The 22,579-nt window shown below is 43.0% G+C and overlaps 1 long non-coding RNA gene across 1 annotated transcript in view; it reads left to right on the top strand.

Moving 5' to 3' along the window:
• Nucleotides 1–22,579, top strand: part of LOC121674628 — a 112,543-nt gene that overhangs the window by 70,160 nt on the left and 19,804 nt on the right. The window lies entirely within an intron of this gene.

Below are 22,579 nucleotides of genomic sequence, written 5' to 3'. Positions count from 1 at the left end.
GCAAGCAGCCATTAATCTAGTGTAAACATCAATATTTTTGTAAAATATAATCTCCCCTCAAAAAAATTTTATGATTCTGTGATTTACAAAGGTTTAAACTTAGTTAAAATCAGCACAACATTGTTTATGGCTTAATTACATAGTTATTTCCCTGCAACAGTCAGGTGTTATTCACACAGAACTTCTTGGCTGTCCTTGGCTCTGCCTCGAAAGAGAACACACCCTCCATGAGGCAGAGATGCAAGAGTAAACATTTGGCAAGGGTACATTCCTTTTCGACCTGCTCCCTCTGTGCGCAGTCAAGGGTTTTATTTTATCAAAGGTATTGTATTCCTTCCAATGAACCTGAACACTCTGCTGTCTTACTGACATCAATCTGGCAGTTTCCGTGTGAATGGTATTTGTGTCATTCCCACCTAGAGGAACTGTCCGTAAAAGTAATCAGTGGCATCAGTGTCCAAACAGACCGAAGACAAAGCCTTGTCTCACTCATAAGGCATTCCCCAACACGACAGTTGTCAAAGTGCCTATCTCCCAGCCTCTAGCATGTGCTTTGTTTTCATTTTTAAGTGAACTCCAGTCAAAGCATTGATATACATACATACTGTATACAAAACTGCCTATGAGAAGGATCCTTTGCTTCCAGCCTCCCTGGGTTTCGTGGAAGCTGGTCTCACTTGCATGTACAGAGGAAACCAGTCTGGGATCAAACAATTTCATCCTTACCCCAGAAATTTCCACTTTTTAAATGCTGAGGGTAGAAGATGGCCATTTTTTTTTTCAGGGCGGCATTGTAGTATTCTGCAAAAGGCAGGAATTGAGAGCTTAGCTACATCTGGGAAGCCAAAGCATTACTTTAATGGAAGAAGTGATCAAATTAGCCGAAGAAACCTAACTATGACAGATGCCATCTCGACTGAGCAGTTTACAATTTACTACCGCAGAAGGAGCGCAGAGGAAGGTGAATACTGACAAAAGAGCATTCTTTTCCAAGCTAACTGCTTTTGAGATGAATGTCATCTCCTTACTTTATAATGAGACATATCTATAAATCCTTTATGCGAGAGGTTAGTAGGAGCTGGCAGTCTCTTGACTCGTGCAGTTCGTTCAGTGCTACAAGGGAAGAACCACGGTTGGCACGTCAACAGAAATGAGCCTAAGCGCCAGGAGTCAAAACTGGTATCCCCTGCAGTGATTAGATGGCATATTTGATATATGCTAGAGCAGGACAATTGACAGATAGCTGTGTGGAGGTGGCAAGCTCTTATATATAGTAACTACTTCAGCTCCTTAGAACTGAGCTATCCCAATAGCTGCATACGTTTTTAAAGAAGCCCTAAAAATCTACAGCCAACCACTGTAATGAATTCAGGGGGTAGTTTAATGGAAATCTCAAGAAGGAATGTAATTAGATGAAGTCAATTAGGCTGCTTGGGGATTTCTAGCTGCTGTTGTTGCTATCTGGGAACCCTAATAGGACGATTAGGATTAACTGAAATCAGCCTGATTGATTAGGGCATATAAACCTACATATGCCAAATTCCAGGGGGACAGCGTGCTTGAGCTTGAATCCATCTGGAGCTATGAGTCAGGAGTGTGAGTTTACTTTGCTGGCCTTGGAGAAAGTGACTGATCAAGACTGCATACACACAACAAGCAAAGCCAGGCGGTGACACAAAAAGGCTGCTAGGGAAAGGACTGATTTTATCTGTTATGGCGCTGTATGTGAAGGCCATCCAGTCTATCCTGAGGAAGTGAGACTAATACTAAGAAAAAAAAAAAAAAAAAAAAAAGTGTGTATAACAAAATAAATCCTTTGTACAGCTTTTTGTACAGCTTTTAAGGCTCAAGTCCTTACTCAGTATGGCTGTGAAACTTCCCAGGAAGTCAGAATCATGTTATTACTGCAGTTCTGTTAATTTCAGAGCCAAATTTGCAAATGTGAATTTAAAAATGGAAGAAAAAACTGTCAGTGAGTAAATCCTGATGCTTCTGTGTCATGGGTCGAGCACACAAATGCTTATTTGCATACATTTAAAATCCAATCTATGCTGTACAGGGAAACCCCACCTGCAACCTTCTTAGAGGACGGATGAGTGAGTTATCTTGGCTGGATTTGTTGCAGAGAAGGATCCTTATGGCCACTAAAGAGTTTCAGGAATAAAGGCTGGGGGAAGGAGGGGGGTCATGTAAGGGGGAAAGAGCAGAGAAGAGGAGAGGGGACAGACCAGATCTCTGTTATTCAAAAAAGCTGCTCTAAAGCAAGGTAAAACAGTGCAGGCAGGAGCCTAAGGGATCTGATCCCAGTCATTACCACTCATGCGAGGGAGAGGATATGTCAAGGGTAGGGAACGTCTTGGGGGACCTGCAATATGGTAACTCACTTTCAGCTAAGTGGAGAACAACAGCTTTAGCTGTACAGTTTAATAACAGGCTAGGCCACTTTGTGCACCGGCAGGGCTGTTAATGCACAGTAGTCTGCCTTTCATTGTTAGGAGAGGAACCCCGCAGCTCCCATTTGACAGCCAGGAGTAAAATTATTTTGCCGCTAACATTTCTCTTTGGCATGAGGCAGTGGGGTTGCGCATTGCACTCATCCTGCCTGCAGCTCCCTGCACCTGCAGCTCCCTCCTCACAACACAGGAAGGTTCCCATGGGCTTGGAAGCAAGGGATTTTTGCTTTCCTCCTGTGGCTCTCATGCTATTCAGCTCTATTTGGGTGGCATACCCGCCTGTGTACCATGGCTGCCAGCTGTGGAGGGCTGTGCAGCATCCTGGAGTGCCTCCAATGGTATTTTGAACAATTAGTAACCAGCCCGGCATGATCATATCCTAATGAATTACTGAACTGCTTTCTTCTGGTTGAATACTGGGCTAAATGCTGAAAGAAAGTGGACACCTGCAGATTGTATTGGCCAAGACCTGTCAGTGAGAATTTGCCTGAGTTAGGACCACAGGACTTGCCTCAAACCTTCCCAAATATGTTCCATATTGACCTTAATATTGTTAATTTATCTTACTGTTTCGGAAGCATGCTTCACACAAGCATCCCACAGCAATTCAAAGAAACAGAGGCCCCTATCATAACATCAAATGCCACAATCACTAAATGGCACTTTCCTTAGTTACTTGTTGACCCGTGAAAACATTTCTCTTCCATTAACTGGGCTTTATTAGGAAATGACAGGGAGAAGAGGATTTTTCCCAGTACCACCACCTTGCCCATATTATTAATAATCCAGCTCATGTATTCACAAAGCCAGTGTAAATCTTCCAAGAGAAAAGTCATTAGAAAAAATTGATTACTCGGAGGAAAATGTCTGAATTTATCCAATATTTTTTGTATCTCTTGCTCTATTTTTCAACCTCTTTATCAATACCTTAATTTGAATGGTTATAAAAATGCTACTGGACACTCTTGAAGTAATTTCATTCATAGTACTTGCTTCACTGAAAAATATTTTATAACATATCCAGGAAAAACCTTAACATATAATTTGGTGAAAATTATGAAAAGAAATCTCCTTTGAATTCTGCTTAGTAGAACTATTTTGTTATTCCCCCCCAACAAGTGAGAAATCTTTTTCCTTTTCATAAATGTTTCATGTCTATAGGTCTGACTTGGCAATAGGTGTAATCACACAAGTAATTCTTTTAGTGAAACAGATCACCCCTGACAGAAGATACTACAACAAAGCAGTTATAATTGACTGGGGCATCTGCTAAAAGAGACCTTCTTTGTACTGCCTTTTTGCCTTTTATACTTCTCATAATCTATTTAAAAAAAAAAATGTATTGCACCTGGTTTTCTGGAAGATTTCATCTGTATCAGAAATGGTTTGACTCTTCATTTTTCAATCTAGTTTAAAAAACTAAAATCACCATATTTCATGTAGTTAATGTCATTTTTCTTCACAATGAATCCCAGTATCTGAAAATCCGGGATAAGGAAGAAAGACTGCAGCCAGCACTTGCTTCTGTTGCTAGACCATTTCACAGCTTCTTTCATATGCTGTAAGTTTTCACAAGATTCGATAGAAAGTCTGTGAGACTTGGGGGGAAAAATACAGGATTGTTTTTAACATGGTGGCATTTGACCAAACAGGAAGGAGGAGGAGGGAGAATGTGAAAGTCAAAAGTGTAATAGAGGCTGGAAATTCTTGAACAGATGTAGCAGGTGTAAACATGTTTCCTTATTTTAGTTCCTGGATTTAACATCCTCCTACAAGGCTTCAGTGTGCTCAGAAAAAAAGGTTATATGTGCAGATGGTAAACTGCTAAAATGCCCAGAAGGTTCAAACTCATCTGTGCTTGTGAAGACAGGGAGAATTTCCCATCGTCTGACTCACAGGTGTTTGGAGCACTCCGAGTCAGAGGCAGGTTCGGCAGTGCCGAAGCACGGCAGTCCTTTACTTGAGCAAATGCCTTAGGTCGTGTGCTGGAAATGTGCAGGCTCTTTTTCTTGTGATGTCCAAGTGGCTAAGAACATTAGGAGAGATCTCTGGAGCAAGGCGGTGGGGAGAGACTTTTTGGCATGTGGTCCACACAGTCATTACAAATTGAGGCTCTGGGCTGTTGCTGTCCCTGGGCTGCTGCTCTCTCTTCTTGACACATTGTGCTGCCTCGGGTCACTGCCTCGCTGCTTGCCTGCCCATTGTAGTTTTGATCATACATTCCCTTTTGGCACAGGACGATTATTTTCTGCATTCTGCTAGGTCCTCTTCCCGTTTGTCCCTATTAGTCCATGGCCAGCGCAGGAGCGAAAAGAAGCAGGTGTCTTAAACGCTTGGCTGACACGCTGGAATGGGGACGCACTGGGGACAGCTCTGGCTGTGCGAGCAGCGCTCACAGCACGCTCTGACCGGCCGTGCTCAGCACTGACAAGCAGCGAGGAAGCAGGGGCCTGCCTCCAAAAGTCTTGCTTGTTATTTATGATAAACATACCTGTCAGGTTGTGTGGAGGGAGGTATGATTACATCACCAAAAGGTGGGCAAAGAATGGGCACTGCCCTGCAGGTTCGCCCTCAACCCAGCACTGCCCCGCGGGCTCCGCTCAGGCCACCCCACCTCCATGTCAGCTGTCCCCATGCCCATGATGGCTGGCTCCCGGTCTCCAGCCGGATCCTCGGCTAGCGCAAATCGGTTGTGTCAGCTGAACAGCTGGCCTTGCACACGATGGACAGCCTGCACCAGCATCCCTCCAAATGTGCTGCAGGGTCAAAAAGAGCCTGCCAGCACCTCCCTGAGGAGCAGCTGGCTCAATCCAAATCTAGGTGAGATGCAAGCTGTGCTGATGGAAAGACGAGAAATAGTTGCCCACTACTTCCTCCTCCAGCACCCCTCTAATTTCACCAAGCTCTTAAGTAAGTATCAAACCCATCTGCCAGACTCATACACTAGAAAGGGGTTGAACAGCAAGGTGGCAAACTTGTGGGTGACACAGCGTTATTTATGGTAGTAAAACATGGCACATGACAAAAACATCATCTCATGATACTGAGTAATTGGGTGATAAAACAGAGGAAAGGCAACATAGATATATATGTGTATTGTAATGCCAGTGGGCAAAGACTTTACATACAGAGCTGAGGGTGCTGGACTCACTGTTAGCTCTCAGAGAAAGAATCCTTGAGGAGCTGTGAAATCTAGACATATTTATGAAAATGCCAGATCCATTCTCAGCAGTGTTCAAAAAAGTAAATCAAATTTTAGAATTTAGTATGGAAGAAACAAAGCTAAAAACACTGCTGCATCCTGATATAAATACATCTGATGTGCCTACACCCTAAAAATGGTGTTGTTCAAGCCTGCTAGCTCAAAAATGGTAACACTGGGGCCAGAAGAAGGTCTGGGCTGTGACATGGCTTCTGTACTAGGGTTTCAAAACAGATTAAGGACACATATCTGAAAAATCAAAATGTGAGGGAGGACATGAGAGAAATACATAAAGTCATGAATGGCACCGAGAAGGCAAATAGGGAATGATTGTAATTGACTCTCATACCACAAGAACTAGGAGCATCAGATGAAATTATTAGGTGGCCTGTTCAAAACAAACAAAATAAGGGCTCTCCTTTAAACCCTGCTTTGTTGGAGTGTGCCACTAATTGTCACAGGATGCTGCAATGTCAAAAATTGATATGGGTTCAAAAAGCAATTACACAAATTCATGGAAGCAAAAATCCATCAGGGGCTATTAAATTTAAAGATACCACATCTGTCTCAGGGAAGTCCCTGAGCCACAGCTTGCTGGAGTTTGGGACAGCATGCCAGGGAACTATCATTGTGTGCTTACTCCTCTCTTATGCTGTTCCCCAGGCATCAGCTGTTGTTTATGTTTGAGACAGGCTATTGGGCTGGATGGACTTGTCTCAACCAGCATGGCTGTTCTTATGTTTGGATGCCAGGAAATTAATTTTTCCACATCCAGTCTGTCGGAAATGATGTCCTTTCTTTCATACAAGGACTTGGGTAGGGTGATTTGGGAATTTGTTAATTCTAGATTATTTTAATCACCTGTAATGGGATTTGAAGACTGAGGCAACATAGACGTTGCTCTGAGCAGGATTTGGTAGTACATCTCCAAAGCACGAGAAAAAGCAGGGGCTACAGGTTTCCCTGCTCTTAGGCTCCCTCCACATGTTAATTCCAGACCTAGTGCCCACTCTTCAAAGCCTGAGTAGCCAGGGCTTCACTAATAAGCAGAAATTCATCAATCAGAAATCTCTGAGATATGTTTTGAGGTCCCACTTCTGTGGGGCTGGAGCAAACTGCAGAGGCTTATGACAGGATAAACCCTCACCATCAGCCTGTGCCAGACAACGGAAGTTTTCCTCCTTATTTATTTATAATGTAGATACATTCTAAAATGAAGCCTAGACTTTTTTTAGCTTTCCACCACCCACCAATGAATCTAGCTGTGACCTTATTCCTATGGTCAGCGACTCCATGATGCTGTTTTAACACACGAACAAGGGATTGCAGATCCTTTTTTCCGTCGCGGCACATGTCTCCTTTGCAGGGTGCTGGCTGAGGTGAGGCTGGAGGGCAGTGGCAATGCTTCCAGTGCTGGAGTAGTCACCACGGCACACACACCAGAAGGTCGGCCTTTTCCGTCCATTATCTTCCATAGCAGCGTGGCCGCAGAGCCCCGATCCTGCAATCCTGCACTTCACAGGCGCGCAAAGCCCGCGCAGATCCGACTTTGCCTGCAGGAGGTCGGTGTAATCAGCTCTCCGGGGGGAAGTCGTGTGGGGAGACAATGCGCCCTCCCCCCCCCCCGCCCCCCCCCGGGTCTGGCTGGCAGCTATCGCTATTCCAGAGCCTTCTGACGTTTAAAGTGGGGTGTCCATGCAACGATTACTGGTGAATTCAGTAAAATAATAATAATGATAACAACAAGAACAATATCATTATTACCAGGGAGGGCCGGAGCCCGGCCGCCCCATCCCCGGCGGTCCCCCGGCGCTGCCGCCCCCCGCCGCCTCCAGGGGGAGCCCGGCGGCCGCGCCTCCGCCGCCTGAGGGGCCGGGGGCGGCGGGGGCCGCGCCGAGGAGGGCGGGCAGGATGCCTCCCTGTCCTTTAAAAAAATGTACCTGCCTCCCTTTTAAAAAAAGCTCCTTCCTTTCCTTAAGTCCTGGGGAGAAAGCTCTGCTTCAGCCGCCTCGCCCCAAGCACCCCTCAGTGCTCCGAGCGTCCCTCTTGCACCCAGCACCCCCTCGTTGCCAGCGATTTCAAGTACGCGCCAGAGCAGTTCTCACTCGTGGTGTTTTTCCGGGAATCTTGACGTGTTGAGGACGTGTTTGTTGTCAGGGGGAGGAAGGGGTGAGGCTGAGGATTGGGCCATTTCTCCAGCTCTCTGAGGTGGTGTGGGTTATCCTCCCCTGCACCCCATCACCGAAAAGAGGTTACAGGCTCAGACATCGGATGTCTTTTTTTTTTTTTTTTCCTGTTTTTCCAGTCAGTTTTTGCCACGTCGTTATGGGTAAATATTATAGGGAGAGTAAGTGTTGTAAGAGAGTAAGTATTAGTAGCTGAGAGTACTGAGAATGGCCTGAGAAAGGACATGGACCTGTTCAAAGGAGTTCAAAGGAAGTCCACCAAGATGTTCAGAGGGCTGGAGCACCTCTCCTGCGAGGAAAGGCTGAGAGAGTTGGGGTTGTTCAGCCTGGGAAAGAGAAGACTCCAAGGAGACTTAACAGCATCTTCCTTTATAGTACCTTTATAGCACCTTTAATACCTAAAGGGGGCCTGCAAGAAAGCTGAATAGGGACTTTTGACAATGGCATGTAGAGATAGAACAAGGGGGAATGGCTTTAAACTGAAAGATGGTGGGTTTAGTTTGGCTGTTAGGAAGAAAATGTATACTGTGAGGGTGATGGGGCAGTGGAACAGGTTGCCCAGAGAGGCTGTGGATGCCCTGTCCCTGGAAGTGTTCAAGGCCAGGTTGGATGGGGCTCTGAGCAACCTGGTCCCTGTTCATGGCAGAGAGGTTGGAATGAGGTGATCTTTAAGGTCCCTTCCAACCCCAACCATTTTATGGTTCTATGAAATAAGTAAAACTACAGAAGGAGTATTATGAGATGATTAGGTTTGCTCAGGCGTCTGACATAGGGTATTGGGGCCTGTTTTACCATGGGGAAACTGGGGTGGTAACAGATGAGTTCCGTGATCTTGGTGGTCTTTTCCAACCTTTACAGTTCTATGGTTCTGTGATTTGCTCAAAGTCACAGAGGGAGCCCTGGCAGGTCCTTGCCTGAAGCCAGCAGTTATCTGATCCCTTTGCTCTGTGTTTGAGGGCTGAGCTTTTCTCATAAATGTATTGCCTGTGTGCTTTGTTGTGGGTAGAGCCTGGGTGGGCAAAGGAACATGCTGCCAGCAGCTCAGAGGTTATACAGCCAGGACAACCCCAGCACAGAAATGACAAGTGATTTAAAAGAGAGAGTGTATTTTATTCTTACATGACCGCACACCAGTGCTTGGCTCTGGGGAGAACAGAGTAAGTGGGGCTTCTTAAAAAAAAGGTAATCCGTCAATTTATGTTCTCACGGAAGTCAGTTCTTAGTGCCAAATCTTGTGTTTGGCGTATTCAAGGACAAGGAGGTACTCTGGAAATGGGGATGGGAGGTGTAGTTGCAGGACAGCTACAAATAAAGGCTCTGGTTCACTGCAGCACAAGTGTTTCAATGCTCCTGCTTGACTCTGGTGCCTCTGCTTATAGTCTGTTTTGGGAAAGGGTTTTTTCCCATGGATGACAGACATCCCAAAGAGTCTCAAAGGGGCAAAGCATGCATACAGAGCAGCTCTGGAGTGGCATTATGAAAACTAGAGGCAAAGAGTTCCCTCCTCCAGCTATTTCACTTCCCTGCAATAAACTTTAGCATGCAGATGTCATGGCTCTGTTGACATTTTGATCTGCCTGTGCTGATTCAGCTTGTTCCTGCTTCTCACCGTTGCTCTCTTGATCTGGCAGTGCTGCCTCCCTTTTCAAGGAGCACATCTTGCTGGCTGGAGGGCTGTTTGCTGGGAGATGCTCAGGCCCTTTGTGTGCAGCAAAGCATGTATGCCATTCAGGAAGCTGTGCCCCTGCAAGGAGACATCTTCCACTAAACATGGGAGTGCCTCAAACACGTGCAACTACTGATGAAATGGCAAACCAAAAGGTGTTATCTGGGACTGCCACTGGTGGTTTCTTGATTCAGCAGGCTGGATTATGTAACCTGGAGAGCAATATTCAGCTGAGGAGGGGATGTGTCTTCTACCTGAAAGATGGTATTTTCTTCATGGTGCTGATTTGATTAAACGTACCCTTGCCTTAACCCTGAGGAAAAGCAGTCCCTCCCGCAGTGCTGCATTCTTTCTGGCATACCTTTACTCATCTGTCACACAGCTCTAGGTACACTGACAATGAAGAGATATGAACAACGTTCCCTACCTTTGGCAAAGGGAGTCAAGGATGATTGCGTTAGTGTTCTTTCATAACAAACTCCAATCATTGGCGGACAACTTACAATCAAGGTTTTCTTTCCATCCTCAGCCCCACTGCTGGTTTGAGTAGCGTATCATTAGGATGATTGGATAACAGATTCATGCACAGTGCTGAAATTAAACTTGACCTGTCTAATCACATTGTAAATAGCAATTGGAGGTTGGGGGATTTTTCAGCCATCAACCACAGATCTTATAAAAAGTGTGCTGGCATTGGGGAAACAGTTGTAGGTGGGGAGAGGAGGAAATATTAGCAGAAAAGGTATGCAAAATATCAAGATACACAAATGAGTTGTCTTGCACCCGACTCGTGTTCTTGCTTAGGAAAATACTGTAGGGAAAAAAAATCTGGTGTACTTGGCAGCTGGGAGGCTGAAGATGAGTGCTTCACATTGGACTTCTGCAATTGGTTTGGCGTAACTTTACAAAAGATTAACTGGCCAGGGCTGCACTTGTCGGTGTTCGTCAACAGTCACAAGAGAGCTGAAACAGAATTCCCCTTTCTAAATACAGAATAAGGGGAGCTGTCCCTCCTCACACCACTCTTGAGTGACAAGTATCATACATCATAAAACAACCAAGAAAAGACATGAAAGTGCAATGATTTATTAAAACATCAGGCTAAATAACATAAATAACCTATACACTGCATAAAAGTGTCATAGAAACCAAAACAAGAAACAACTTCTCAGCTTCATCCAAAACTTACCCAAATTGCCTGGCATGGAGTGTGATAGAACTGACTCATATTGGTGATTTGGAAAGGAATTCAACAGAGGTCTATTGTTAAAGTCTTTGTCCAGTAATTTAGGTGCGAAAAAGCAAGTGAGAGTTCACTATATTGTGGTGTTTCTAAGGTGATACCTTTAGTGTAAGTCTTTAAAAAAAGGGAAGGTAGACTGAAATAGATAGGAGACTGCAAAATCTGCCCCAGTTTTATGATGGATGGTATCCCCAAAAGACCTGTGAGCTAGCATAAGTGCATAATGCATAATAAACACAGAATTTGACCTGGCATGTAATTCAAAAAGGAAGTAGTTAGAATGTAAGCTTTTATTTGTGGTACCACCAAAAAAACTTCCAAACACAAAATTGTTTGGTAACAAGATCAGCAACATGCTACCAAAAGCCCTAATTATCTTTGTAGCTGGGGGAAATTCAGATTTTATATTTCACTGGAAATAGTTAAGGTGGTTTTTGGTTTTGTTTTTGTGTTTGATTTAGGAGAAAGCAGAAATTAAAACCATTTTCAAAGTCTAATTCAGAGATGAGAAGGATTTTTTTTTATTTCACTTTTTTATTTACATTTTTTTTGAAGTGTTCTTTTAAAAAAATTAAGGGTAATTAGTAACAGATTAATTAGTGACAGATAAAGATAATTATATCCATTTAGTATAACTGTCTTCTTTCTTAGTACAGAGTGCTTCCTGTTTGTGTTGTAATGCTCAGGCTGTCAGTATTATTTCATTACAAAACAAATAGGATATTTATGAGTGTTGCAATTGTTTTGGTACTAGATAGCAGGAGTGCTTAGTGATATGCCAGTAAAATTAAATCATTTTTCAACTTCCCTGTTACCACATAAGTAGTAATAATGCACACAGCACCAACTAGTTATGAATATGTGAAGACATAGTGTGAAAAGATCTGTGTAAAACTTAGCCATTAATACAACATTTTAAACTAGCCATCAAAATAAAATTCAGATTTTTAAAATGTGTCTAGTATTTGTAATTAGAAATAGGAAATTTTGTGAAAAATTAATTATTTGCCCCCTCCCTGTCCCTGAACTATATTGCCAGGAAACTTTGATAAAAAGAGATGTCACTAGTTCTTGTCATGTCTGATTTTTAAAAGGATTGGGTGTTCTTCCTGACTTTTCAGGCTCCTCCCCTAAGCAGCCCCGAGGTGAAATGTGCCTGAACAGGTGCTGTGTCTTATCAGTTGTCCCAGCAAACAGGTTTCCATTTCCATACTTGCAGGTGCACCTGTGGAAGAAGGCTGAGGAAAAGACATAGGCCTAGCACAGATTTCAGATTTCTGGACTTCAGGTAACTCTCAGTGAGCCCTAGGAAAGAATCACTGGATTGCTCTTAATTGATTACCTCTTCTGTATGCTCAAGTTCAAACACTGTCATGCAGAACTAAAAAATCAGACCCTACCTGTGCTTACCGTTTTTACTTGATGTTTTTGCTCTGGACCCTTGTTCAGTGCTCTCAGTCACTTGCTGTGTTTGGTTTATTTTATTAACAAAAGATATTTCAAAGTTTAAAACAATTACTTCCACAAAGATAGTGTGTCCATTCTTTAAATTAGTGGTTTTCCACCTTAGTTTTTTTTTTGTTGTTGTTGTTATTATTGGGTTTTTGTTGATTTTTTTAAAATTGTGACTGAAGCAAATATTAGTCCTTGTGTGGCCAGTTTACACCCACAGGCTGACATTAGGCTTACTTGTCTGGTTACCTTTCACAGACCTCCCTTAGAAGTAAGCCACAGAGCAGGAATCTGCCAACCAAAAGTAGAAAAAAAAGCCTCACTGTAATGACAGATTACTGGAGACAGAAGATACGCAGGGGTTCACATCTTAGACCAAGAAAAACTGTATTGCTGGCAAGCTACATTTAGCAAAGAATTATTTCATCTGCCAGTAATTATTTAGAGTACATGCTCACTTTTCATATAGATACACACAGATCCAAACTAAAAAGAGCTTCCTTCGCCAGGGCCTCCGAGTAGTGCCACGATGCAAATGTTAAAGAATAGTAACAAGGCTCTAATCACAACTGGTTTCCCATTTGCTGCATACAGATATTCAGACATTCTATTCCCAGTGAACACACTGGACACAACACAGAGCCTGGATTTGTTAGGTGTGTAATGAAAGAGGGTAACACACTGAAGAGGATGAATTTCAATGCAACCAGTAAGAACAATCTCTGTATCAAAGTATTTTAAATAGATTTGATGCTAGTAAGATGAGAAATCACAGAAATCAAAAGCTAGCCATTGCAGAATGAAACCTGCTGCAGACAGAGGAATTATAATTTTATAGGGAACACTGAAGTCAGTTCCAGGAAAAATGTACATGAAACATAGCTGTCTTGACAACCCCATTCAACGAGCTACTCAAGATGGAAGCTGTGTGAACAAAAAGCCTTCTGAAACCATAAAAGCAGCCCTCAGAAGCTAAGGTGAAAAAGCTCTAAAATTATGGGGAGGTGTCACAACCTGTCAATTTATTAGCAGATGCTTCTAAATCAGTATTAGGAACAAAATATCAAACCCTTCAAAAGTGGCAAAATGGAACTGTTCTGAAAGAGGAAAGAAAACGTGCCACAGGACTGGGGTTTCCAGGACTTTCGCTAATGGTGTTTGGAATACTGTAGACAAAAAAGCAGGGCACGAGCAGCTGATGTCAGTTTTTCAAAACAGTAATAATTTAAAGCATATGCAACTGGAAAAAGACTTTGCAGCGACTTTTTGTGGAAACGTTTTTAGTCGGGAATAATAGCTAAACAAAACAACAAGGAGCTGGTTTTGCTCTACCTTGCTTTTTGTTTAGAAAGTGTGAAATGCTATCATCAAGTCAGAATTTTCTTTTCCCACAGGGGTTTGTTAATATTTTACTTCCAAAGATAGGCATGGCTATAGCTAGTGACAACAGACAGTCTGTGCAGTCTAACCTAATGTTCAGGGGTCATAGCCTTTGATTGAGGAGGCTTTTGGCCTGTGGGGTTAAACAAGAAGCGGCTTTAACTAAGTGTTGAGAGTACTGATTTTCATCAAAAAGCTGCTTATGATCAGCAAGAGTGAAACTGAGAATGTCACTGAATAAAAACCTGGAACTAGACCACTCCTAACAAATCTGAAGGTAGGATCGCTTTCATGGGATGATGGCAAGTCCCAGGTCAGTTTGCTGATAATAACTGCTGCAAACATTAGTGTAGCCGCAAATGGTGTTCCTGATAGAAAGGGAGGAGGGTGTGAGGATGAGGGAAGGAATAAATCACTTATCTGGCCTCTTTAAACATGGTGGAGCTTTAAACTAATCCTGACAGCTTGTTTGCCGGTGGCACAAAGGAGATGCTGACCTGATACATTAATTTTGTCAGTCAAGTCCTACCAGTCAGGTTAGGATTGGGGGAAACTGTCTGCCAAGGTACCTGGCAGCCTTAAGCCAGGTGCCATAAACAGAAGAAAACACTTGTGGTGGAAGGATGCAGGCAGGATGCAGGACACAGGCAGGAGGGTGCAGCGAGCTGTTGGGAACCTCTCTGTGTGGTTGCTGCACTAGCCTGGGGCCACAGAGCTCTTACAGCTTGCACTGGACAAGAGTGAGATGCACACATGATGGCTGGGTAGGAAAGGACAGGATGAGACTGAACCCTTCTCCCTCATGGCCAGTGGTCTTGATGCCTTAGGTTTTAACTTTTATATTTTTCAAATTCTGTACTGCTTAGTGTGTAACTCTGAAGTTTCTTGTAGCCTGTTAATCTCTGCTCTCATGCTAGGTAGACATAACAAAGCCTCTCTGGGTCTGCTCTTCAAGGACACTTAGGCTGTCCTAGGCCCAAAAGTATAAACCAAAGAGCCTCTAAGGGACAGGAGGGGGTGGGGGGGTGGGCGGCGGGGTAAGCTGAGGGGAAAACTGAAGCTTTAATTGGAGAATTAACCCTGGTATGCAAATGAGCCAAACCTATAAAAGAGTGAAGAACTTGTGACCGACCTGTCGTCCATCTTGGGGTCCCTCTTGGCAACAGCCTCTGGCTCTCCAGGGGGTACCTTTGAAGGCCTTTCAAATAAATACCTACATTTATTCCCTTACTCCTGTCTAGTCTCTGTTTCTAGGAGGCCTCATAAGGCATCAGTCTCAGCTAGAGCATGGGGATGGGGATATCAATTACCTCAAGTGCTCTATCTGTCCTCCTCCAAAAATGGGTGGCTAAGCAGGCCAGTGAATATTGTGGGGCTGGAGGTGGCTTGTTGCTCCTGTTGACGCTGCTGTACTTTACTGAAGTGCCTCAGTCTGTGCTGGAATTCAGCAAGTATCCTGAACCCTTCACTGAAGAGTTAGTCTCATGTTCCCTGACTTAGTGAATGTGCAAGCATTGTGAGCAAAGTGGAACACATCCAAAAGGAGAGATTGAGGCAAAATGACGTCATAAGGTAAATCTCCTTATATTTAGAGCATGCTTCTGGGCTGTGGCTCAGTGCCTTAAGTCCAGTTCCAGTGCTCCCCCTATGCCATCAAATATATTTCAGCTAGACTTGTATGGCAAGTGGTGACACTGGGTTTGCACGGGTTCCAAAAATGTTGATGGGTTATCTTCAACACCCAGCTTTATGCTGACAGAGACTGACTGTTGTCTTGTAGCCAGCAAAAGGTCAGTGCAAGGATACAGGCAGCATAAAGACCGGTCACATGGCAGGTTCAAGAGATATAAGCTTGAGTGCTCCCCTCTGGCCTCGATCAGACTGGGGCATGTACCAACTTGTACAAATCTAGGATTGATCCACAGATTCAGGGCTGAGTGACAAGTTCTCAAATCCTTGTTCTGAGAGTATGACAGAGAATAATTATTGTAGAGTGGACTGTTAAAGATACTTGCTTGAGAGGGGAGATCTTTTGCTAAGACTCTGACCTAGTGACTATCACTTTATTGATAATGTAAGAAATTAATAGCCTGTAAACCTGAGAATACCTAATGCCTCTTTTGGCAGTCTTATTGTGACAATCTTACTAGAGGTTTTTGAACTGTTTCCTTCAAAGTTTTAAAGTGAAAATTAACTACTCCCCCTCCCCACTGCCCTCCAAATCCATTTTCCTACTGTTCAGAATACCTGTCTTGAGAAGAAATGACCATCCCAAACTCCATCTTCTGCTGAGAACTCAGCAGAATCAATCACTTCAGTTTACATACAATATACCCATAACTGGATGCTTCATGTGAAGAGATGCTTATCCTCTACAGTGCTTGGAGAAAATTCACCTTCTTTCTCAAAGGCTAAATGAAATATATGTTTCAAAGGCTAAACCAAATATATACTGTTCACTGTCTATTAATTAAGAAATAATGGTCTCAGAAAAGGGCATTTCCTAGGGATTAAGGACTGGCTGCATGTGTGAATGGCCTAAGATTTTTAATTAAAGTTGCAAGCTCCCTCTGTTCTGGCATATGAAATTCCATTTAAATGAAGTTTTATTGAATTAGGAGGTTTTTCATGACGTGAAGTTCACCAGTGCTTACAGGTCCATGCCCACCCCAGTTTAATGGGTCTAGACAGACAACTTTTGACTGTCTCATCAGTGCCAAAGTATTATTGCTGTAAATCTGGCCAAAGACATCCATTTGTGATGCTGGGGCCTTCAGAAAATTATAGCTGGTTCATCTGTGGTAGTGAAGGAGTTGTTTCCAAAGCTGTAGGTCTGTGAGGATCTTTTTCATTCAGAGTCTACACTGGAGCCCACCACAGACCATCACCTACATAAATATGAAGGTGGGAATTTCGTAGGACATGGGTTTCTGGTAGAAATGATAAAAAGAAAGTATATGAAAACCAGAGATGTGTCATGCCTGAGAGCAACTAGAAGCAGTTTCCTTATGTGTCGAATGGGCCATGTTAATAGCTATGGCATAAACATGAGATAAATTAAAACTGCTTGTGTCTGTTTCCTTAAAAGCAAAAGAAAATGCAACTATTATGAGTTTTTGCTGTTCAAAATCAAAGACCTTTCCCTGTCTGAGTGGAGATTATGCTATATGCAACCTTTGTTCGAATCAAAGAGCCCCAAGGGCCAGCAGCAGAGCTACTGCCAGAAGCAGTGTCTGTGTAGCTCAGTCAGGCCTGGACAGGAGACCTGTTGGTCACAGCAGAGATGGGTCTAACCCAGAGCAGGAATGCTGAAATTACCTCTGTTGGCCAAAAAAAGTCCCAACAGCTCAATCCCACACCTGTCTTTCGCTGCTGAGCTGGGCCATTATTTCTGTCTTTAGTTTGTCTGAAAAAATCATGCATTATCTCCCTCTAGTACTCATTAGCAAAAGAAAATCAGGATCAGGCCCTAAATTTATGGAAATTAAATGCTGTCAAATCTGTTTAAGTCCTCTAGGACTTTTTCACAACTTTATTATAGCTGCATCAGAGGCTGTTTTGTTAGGAAATAGTAACATATTTTCTGCTCCCCCACCTTATAGCACTACTGTAGAGAAACTGATCTGACAGGGAGCAAAAATACACTGTTGGAAATAAATTCGGTGTTATGCTGAAAGTCAGCCATGAAGCCTCACTGAAGATGGTGGGTGAGAAAGCTTCCTTTCCCTAGGAAAAAAACTGCCTTCTTTTTGGGACATCTTCATTGAGACTCCAGGAGCCGCACCATAACATTCCGCACCCTGTGTACTGCGACGCACATGCCTACAGTGCTGAACTGTGGGGGCTGAGGCACTTCTCCAGGATCCAACTGCAAAGGCTGGGGACAAGGTGGCATATGATGAAATGGAGCAACTCAGAAAGTGACAGCAGAAACATCAGAGAAGCAGACATAGCAAGCAGCAAGGACATGCCAGAGCCAGCAAGGAAAGCCCTTGTAGCCTGACCTTGAGAGAAACCTAAGAGAGAGATAACTAGAGCTGTGGCTCAAAAGAAGTTTGAAAGTATGAAAAGAGAAAACACTGACTATTGTTTTGGCTCCCGCTGTGCCCAGAGTAAGGGGACATCGTGTAAATTCTTTCTAAACAAACAGAAGCACATTAAAAAGCTCAATTCACTCCCTCATCCGTTTGTTCTCCAAACAGAAACAACCTGTAGGGACCTTGAATATTGGTCAACTACCTGGGTCAAAGAGGGGAACAAGAAGTATATTAATAATGGGAACTTTCTCCTCAGAACTGATTTTGTTTTTTCTTGTCTCTAGTAAAAGATATAGTTCTTGTCTGTGGTGATATTGTCATTAGCATTGTCATAGCAACTGATAAACAAGGAGAAAGCTATGTGCAACAACTTTTTTTTTTTTAAAGGCAGTCCAAATGTCTTACTAGCAAGTTATTTGGTGACAGAATTTAGCAGAGCGGTTGCACAGTAAATGGATTTATCTTTAAACATAATGCTCTTTTCCATTTTAACTGAGAATAAAATCGTATCTTTAAAGAATCGGCAAAAAACGGGGCTTTATGCCTCTTGAGTAGTTCCATGTGACATATGGTCTTTCCAAGCAATAGTTTTATCGGCTGTGCACAGTAGCAGCAGATTTGAGCTAATGTTCCTGTGAAAACAAGTAAGGGTTTATCCAAAAACTGAAGAAAGGGAGGAGAAAGGCACCTTTGCCCTGCTGTACAGAAAAAACAAATCATGTCTTACGTCAAACTTACAACATCCCTCTATAAATATAGCAGCTACTGGTAGTGACTAACTTCAGCACATGCACTGGGTGGGTTGAAGAGGACTCCACGACCTGTTTGATTCCCTGCCCACCAGTGATGTTCCGAGGAGAGTTTCAGCCCTGTGCCACCCTGAAGCCTTGGACGGAGCAGGGTGGTTCTTGGGAACAGATGGGGCATCCCTGCCACGAGGGGCTTAGCTCCAACTTTTCCTATGTAGCCACATTGCCAGTTCCCAACATAGGTGTTTATAATCAGCATCAGGCACTGGCAAACAGCACAGGTTAATTGTTGTTAGATGCATCTCATAGGATGCTGAAGAGCATCCTGTCTCTATGCTTCCCAACATCCTGCTTCACTCTGGGATAAGGGTTGGGGACTGTTCACTTAGCAGCTGGGCAGCGGTGCAGGGCAGGATGAGTCTCATGCACAAATACACACCCCCGTGTTTGTTTTAGCGCACAACTCTGCCTAAATATTGGCCTAAAATTATTTTTGAGCTCGCTGCCACCTCAGTTGAGGACCACTGCACTAGAAATAGTCCCTGTAAGTTAATTGGTTCTGGCATAACAAGTGCGGGAAGAAGGCAAAAATTAATGGATTGCAAAACATTTCTGCATATAGAAGAATTCTGCTATAGTAGTTGTACACACACAGAGGATGCAAATAAATAAACCATATGCTCATATGGTTATATTCTTGCATACACACATGCACACAGACACATATTTATACTTACATTTATATATGTATGTGTAGAATGACCTTAAATAACAGGTGACGCAGTGGGGAAAATTGATATGTAAAATTAAAAAAAAAATTTCTGTAGCTCAAAAACTTACCAGAAGGCATGTTTTCAGAAAAGCTTTCAGAGTGCTTGAATGGTCCTGTGATGCTTTTGTAGTAATGGGTGATTTTTTTTCTCATTGTTACAACAATGCAATAATTTTGAGCTCCTCAAGGCCTTCTCATCAGCAAGAATGAATTCCTTTCATTCTGAAGTCTTTCATGAGCATTTCTCTCTCCCCTGCTGTCTGTGCTACCCTCTTATGCCCAAGCATACATGTCAATTTTGCTTCTATCTGAAGTTCAGTGAGATATTTTTCTGGTGGGTAGCTGAGATCTCTTTGTAGCAGCCACGCAAGTTTTTCAGAATTGACATGAGGTGTCACAATAGTGGCAATGTTGCATCTGCCCTGGGAGACATGGAAAAAGATACTGGCTCAGAAGAATACCTGAATCAGGACTGAGGCATTAAGAGTCCAGCCTGTGGATTGTCCCAAGTCCTAAAACTATAAGGGAAACAGATACATCTTTGATTTGAGACATACCACTGCACTTAGAAATAGCATCTGCCTGTAGTAAAACAGCACAGTGGAGAGTAGGAAGTTACTCTTTGGCATTATATATACAGGAGGAGCAGACAGAGGCACAAAAGGAATATCCACCATTGGTGATAGATGCACGGCGTTACAAAATAGGAGGAAAAGGCAGCTCCTGAAAAGTGTCTTTCCATGTCTGAGTTTCTCTTGGGACAGTGGCACCCTGCTGAGTTGCTAACCCTGGGAATACCAGACCTTATGTATTGCATGCTTACAAAGGACACTGTGGCACACACACTGCAGACAAACTACTCTTCAACAAAGTAAGAAAGTAAGAAAGGCTTTGTGCTGACTTAACAGAACTAGGTAACAAATGCAGCTTTAAAAATGACTCTTTCTCAATAAAGGGTAATCGGTTCTTGCCTTTTCTCATTGTGTGAGATACTCTATAGACTTTATTCATTAGAGAGCACTCTGCAAAGTTGAAGTAAGAAATGGGAAAAATAAGGATGGCAATACAGTTATAAATTCAGCTTGTATGTCAAGGAGATTACAATAAACTGATAAGCTTTCTGTAAAAAACACTGACTGATGGTGCCATTCCTAGAATAAAAGCAGCAAACATTCAGTATGCCAATACCTGCAAGATATAGACAAAGACAGGGCTGTCACAGAAGGGCTGAGGTGGGAAAGGACCTCTGGAGATAATCTACTCCAACTCCCCTTCTCAAAGCTGTGTAAACTAGAACTCAGTCCTCTGGGCTGTGTCCAGTGAGGCTTTCAATGCCTCCAAAGATGGAAACTCCACATCCTTTCTGGGCAGTTTATTCAACTGTTCAATTACCTACACAGTAAAAAAGTGACTGGCCTCCAGCTGGACACCCCAGCCACATAACAAGCCTTTGAGCCCGGTAGTTCTGCCAGTTTACAGTCCACCTGTAAATTGACAGTCCACTGTCCATTTATTTACTATGTAATTCATCAGTTTGTTGAATGTTATGCAAGTGGTGTTATGGGACACAATGCAGAAGGTCCTGCCAAAGTTGAGAGAAATCACATCCATTGTTCTCCCGTAATATGTCAAGCCTGTCACCTCATTATTGAAGTTTATCAGTTTGGCCAAGCATGCAATAACTGCAGTGTAGACCTTGCTGGCTTGATAGGAGAGAGTGGAATAACTTCTAAGGGACCATTTATTTAATGGTGTCTGAATTCCTGATCCCAAAATGTCCCTGAGCAGGCCATGTGGAGTTTCCCCATGTCCCTTTGTGTGTCCCCCCAGTGTATTACACATCCTGAGATTGGAGTCACTCTTGCTTTGCATGTCATTCACCTGGTTTATTGTAATCTTGACTTAATGTTCAAAACTTAGCCAATCTGACTGACCATTTATTTGTGTAACATGCTTGGTTCCCTCATTAATTCTTAGAATGAGGTTTCAAGTACATCTTGAAAGTCAAAATTGGCTTCCAGCAAGTACTGATATGCAGTGAAAAACCACTGTATTTCATGTGCATCACTAATTTTTTTACAGGAAAATTTGGGGAAACTTAGACATGGACTGAAGACATTAAGTTAAAGTGAGAGCTAACGTCACCCAAAAAATACTGGCATTTTAATGGAGGAAAATTACTTAAGAAAAATACTTGTTTTGATGTTCCTAGAGTCAAATTTGTCAAGATATTGTGTAAATCCTGGGGACGCTCTGCCTTTCATGTTTATTCCTTTAGTGGGTTCTCAGCTCCTGGGTTCCTGGTGGAAGAAGACCCCTGGAAACAGAAAATAACTAATGAACCCTAGTCTCATGAGCTGCCCTGCCTTGTTCCAGTCAAGTGGGCCTTGCTGGAGTGGGCAGAAAATCTGGACTTAAGGACAGGATTTAAGCTACTGCTGTTCTTGCTTTTCCAACATTTTCTTGAACAGAATATCATTCTTTAGGCTGAATTAGACAGGATGGAGTAGAAGCATCTTCTGCATCTCCTTTAATTCTTGATATCTTTGCAGCAGCTGTCAGCTTTAGTTTGTTCATTGATCATTCAGTTGAGCAAGAGCAAGAAGATGAAGGACCATTCACCCCTTGATGCTGTTAACAAGCCTGTCAGGCTTTGACAACTTAAATGAGAGACATTTCATAAAATTATGAGTGAAATTTTAAATGTCTCATTGAGGCATACCACAAAATCCTTTGCTGTCAAATGAGCACTTGCAGTAAGTTGGTTTTTTTCCCTGACTCAGCACTCTGCTCACGTCAGACCCATCAGGTTTTTGGAAACGTCTCCTTTTTATAGAGGGCATGCTCAGAAACATTAACACAAGCATTAACACTCAATTTACCTGCTGACATTACTGTTGCACATCAGTACCGTCATTTATGTGCACACAGCAGAAGGGCAAGATAGTTTAATGAAGACTCTTTAAAATGGACTAAGCTTCTCTGTTTCCCTATCAAATACCACTACTTGATTTAAACTGACAGTATTTCACAACCAATTCAATGTACTTTTTCTCCCCTGCCACTGCCGGAGTGGTCCACAGGGTTTAAAGGTGACGCTTTAGTCCCACAACAAGAAATATGTGTGGTTTTTAATGACTTTTTACTGCAGCTATGTCCTGACTACACACATATTGCAAAGGGTAGCTATTTGGCCCTTGGCCCAAACAAAAGCCCTGTGCAGTAGCCAGTGCCACCAGGGCTCTTAAGAATGGCTGTGGCCCAGCTCTGTGGCACAATAGCTACACAAGCCCTAAAATCTGCCATGCTTGAGGAAGCCCATCACCCAAAGCACAGGGCCAGAAGTTTGTCTGTCTGCCTTTCACTGGGACAAACGTGTCCCAGCAGCCTCTATGAGATCTTCCCAAATTTTGCTCTTCAAGGTACAGCAAAGTGGGGT

This window comes from Corvus kubaryi, unplaced genomic scaffold (assembly GCF_017639235.1).
Source record: "Corvus kubaryi isolate FWS band 111438036 unplaced genomic scaffold, C.kubaryi_AGA036_p1.0 69, whole genome shotgun sequence".
Classification (NCBI taxonomy): domain Eukaryota; kingdom Metazoa; phylum Chordata; class Aves; order Passeriformes; family Corvidae; genus Corvus; species Corvus kubaryi.
Note: the sequence above shows the minus strand (reverse complement) of the source record. Positions and strands in the feature narration are given on the sequence as shown.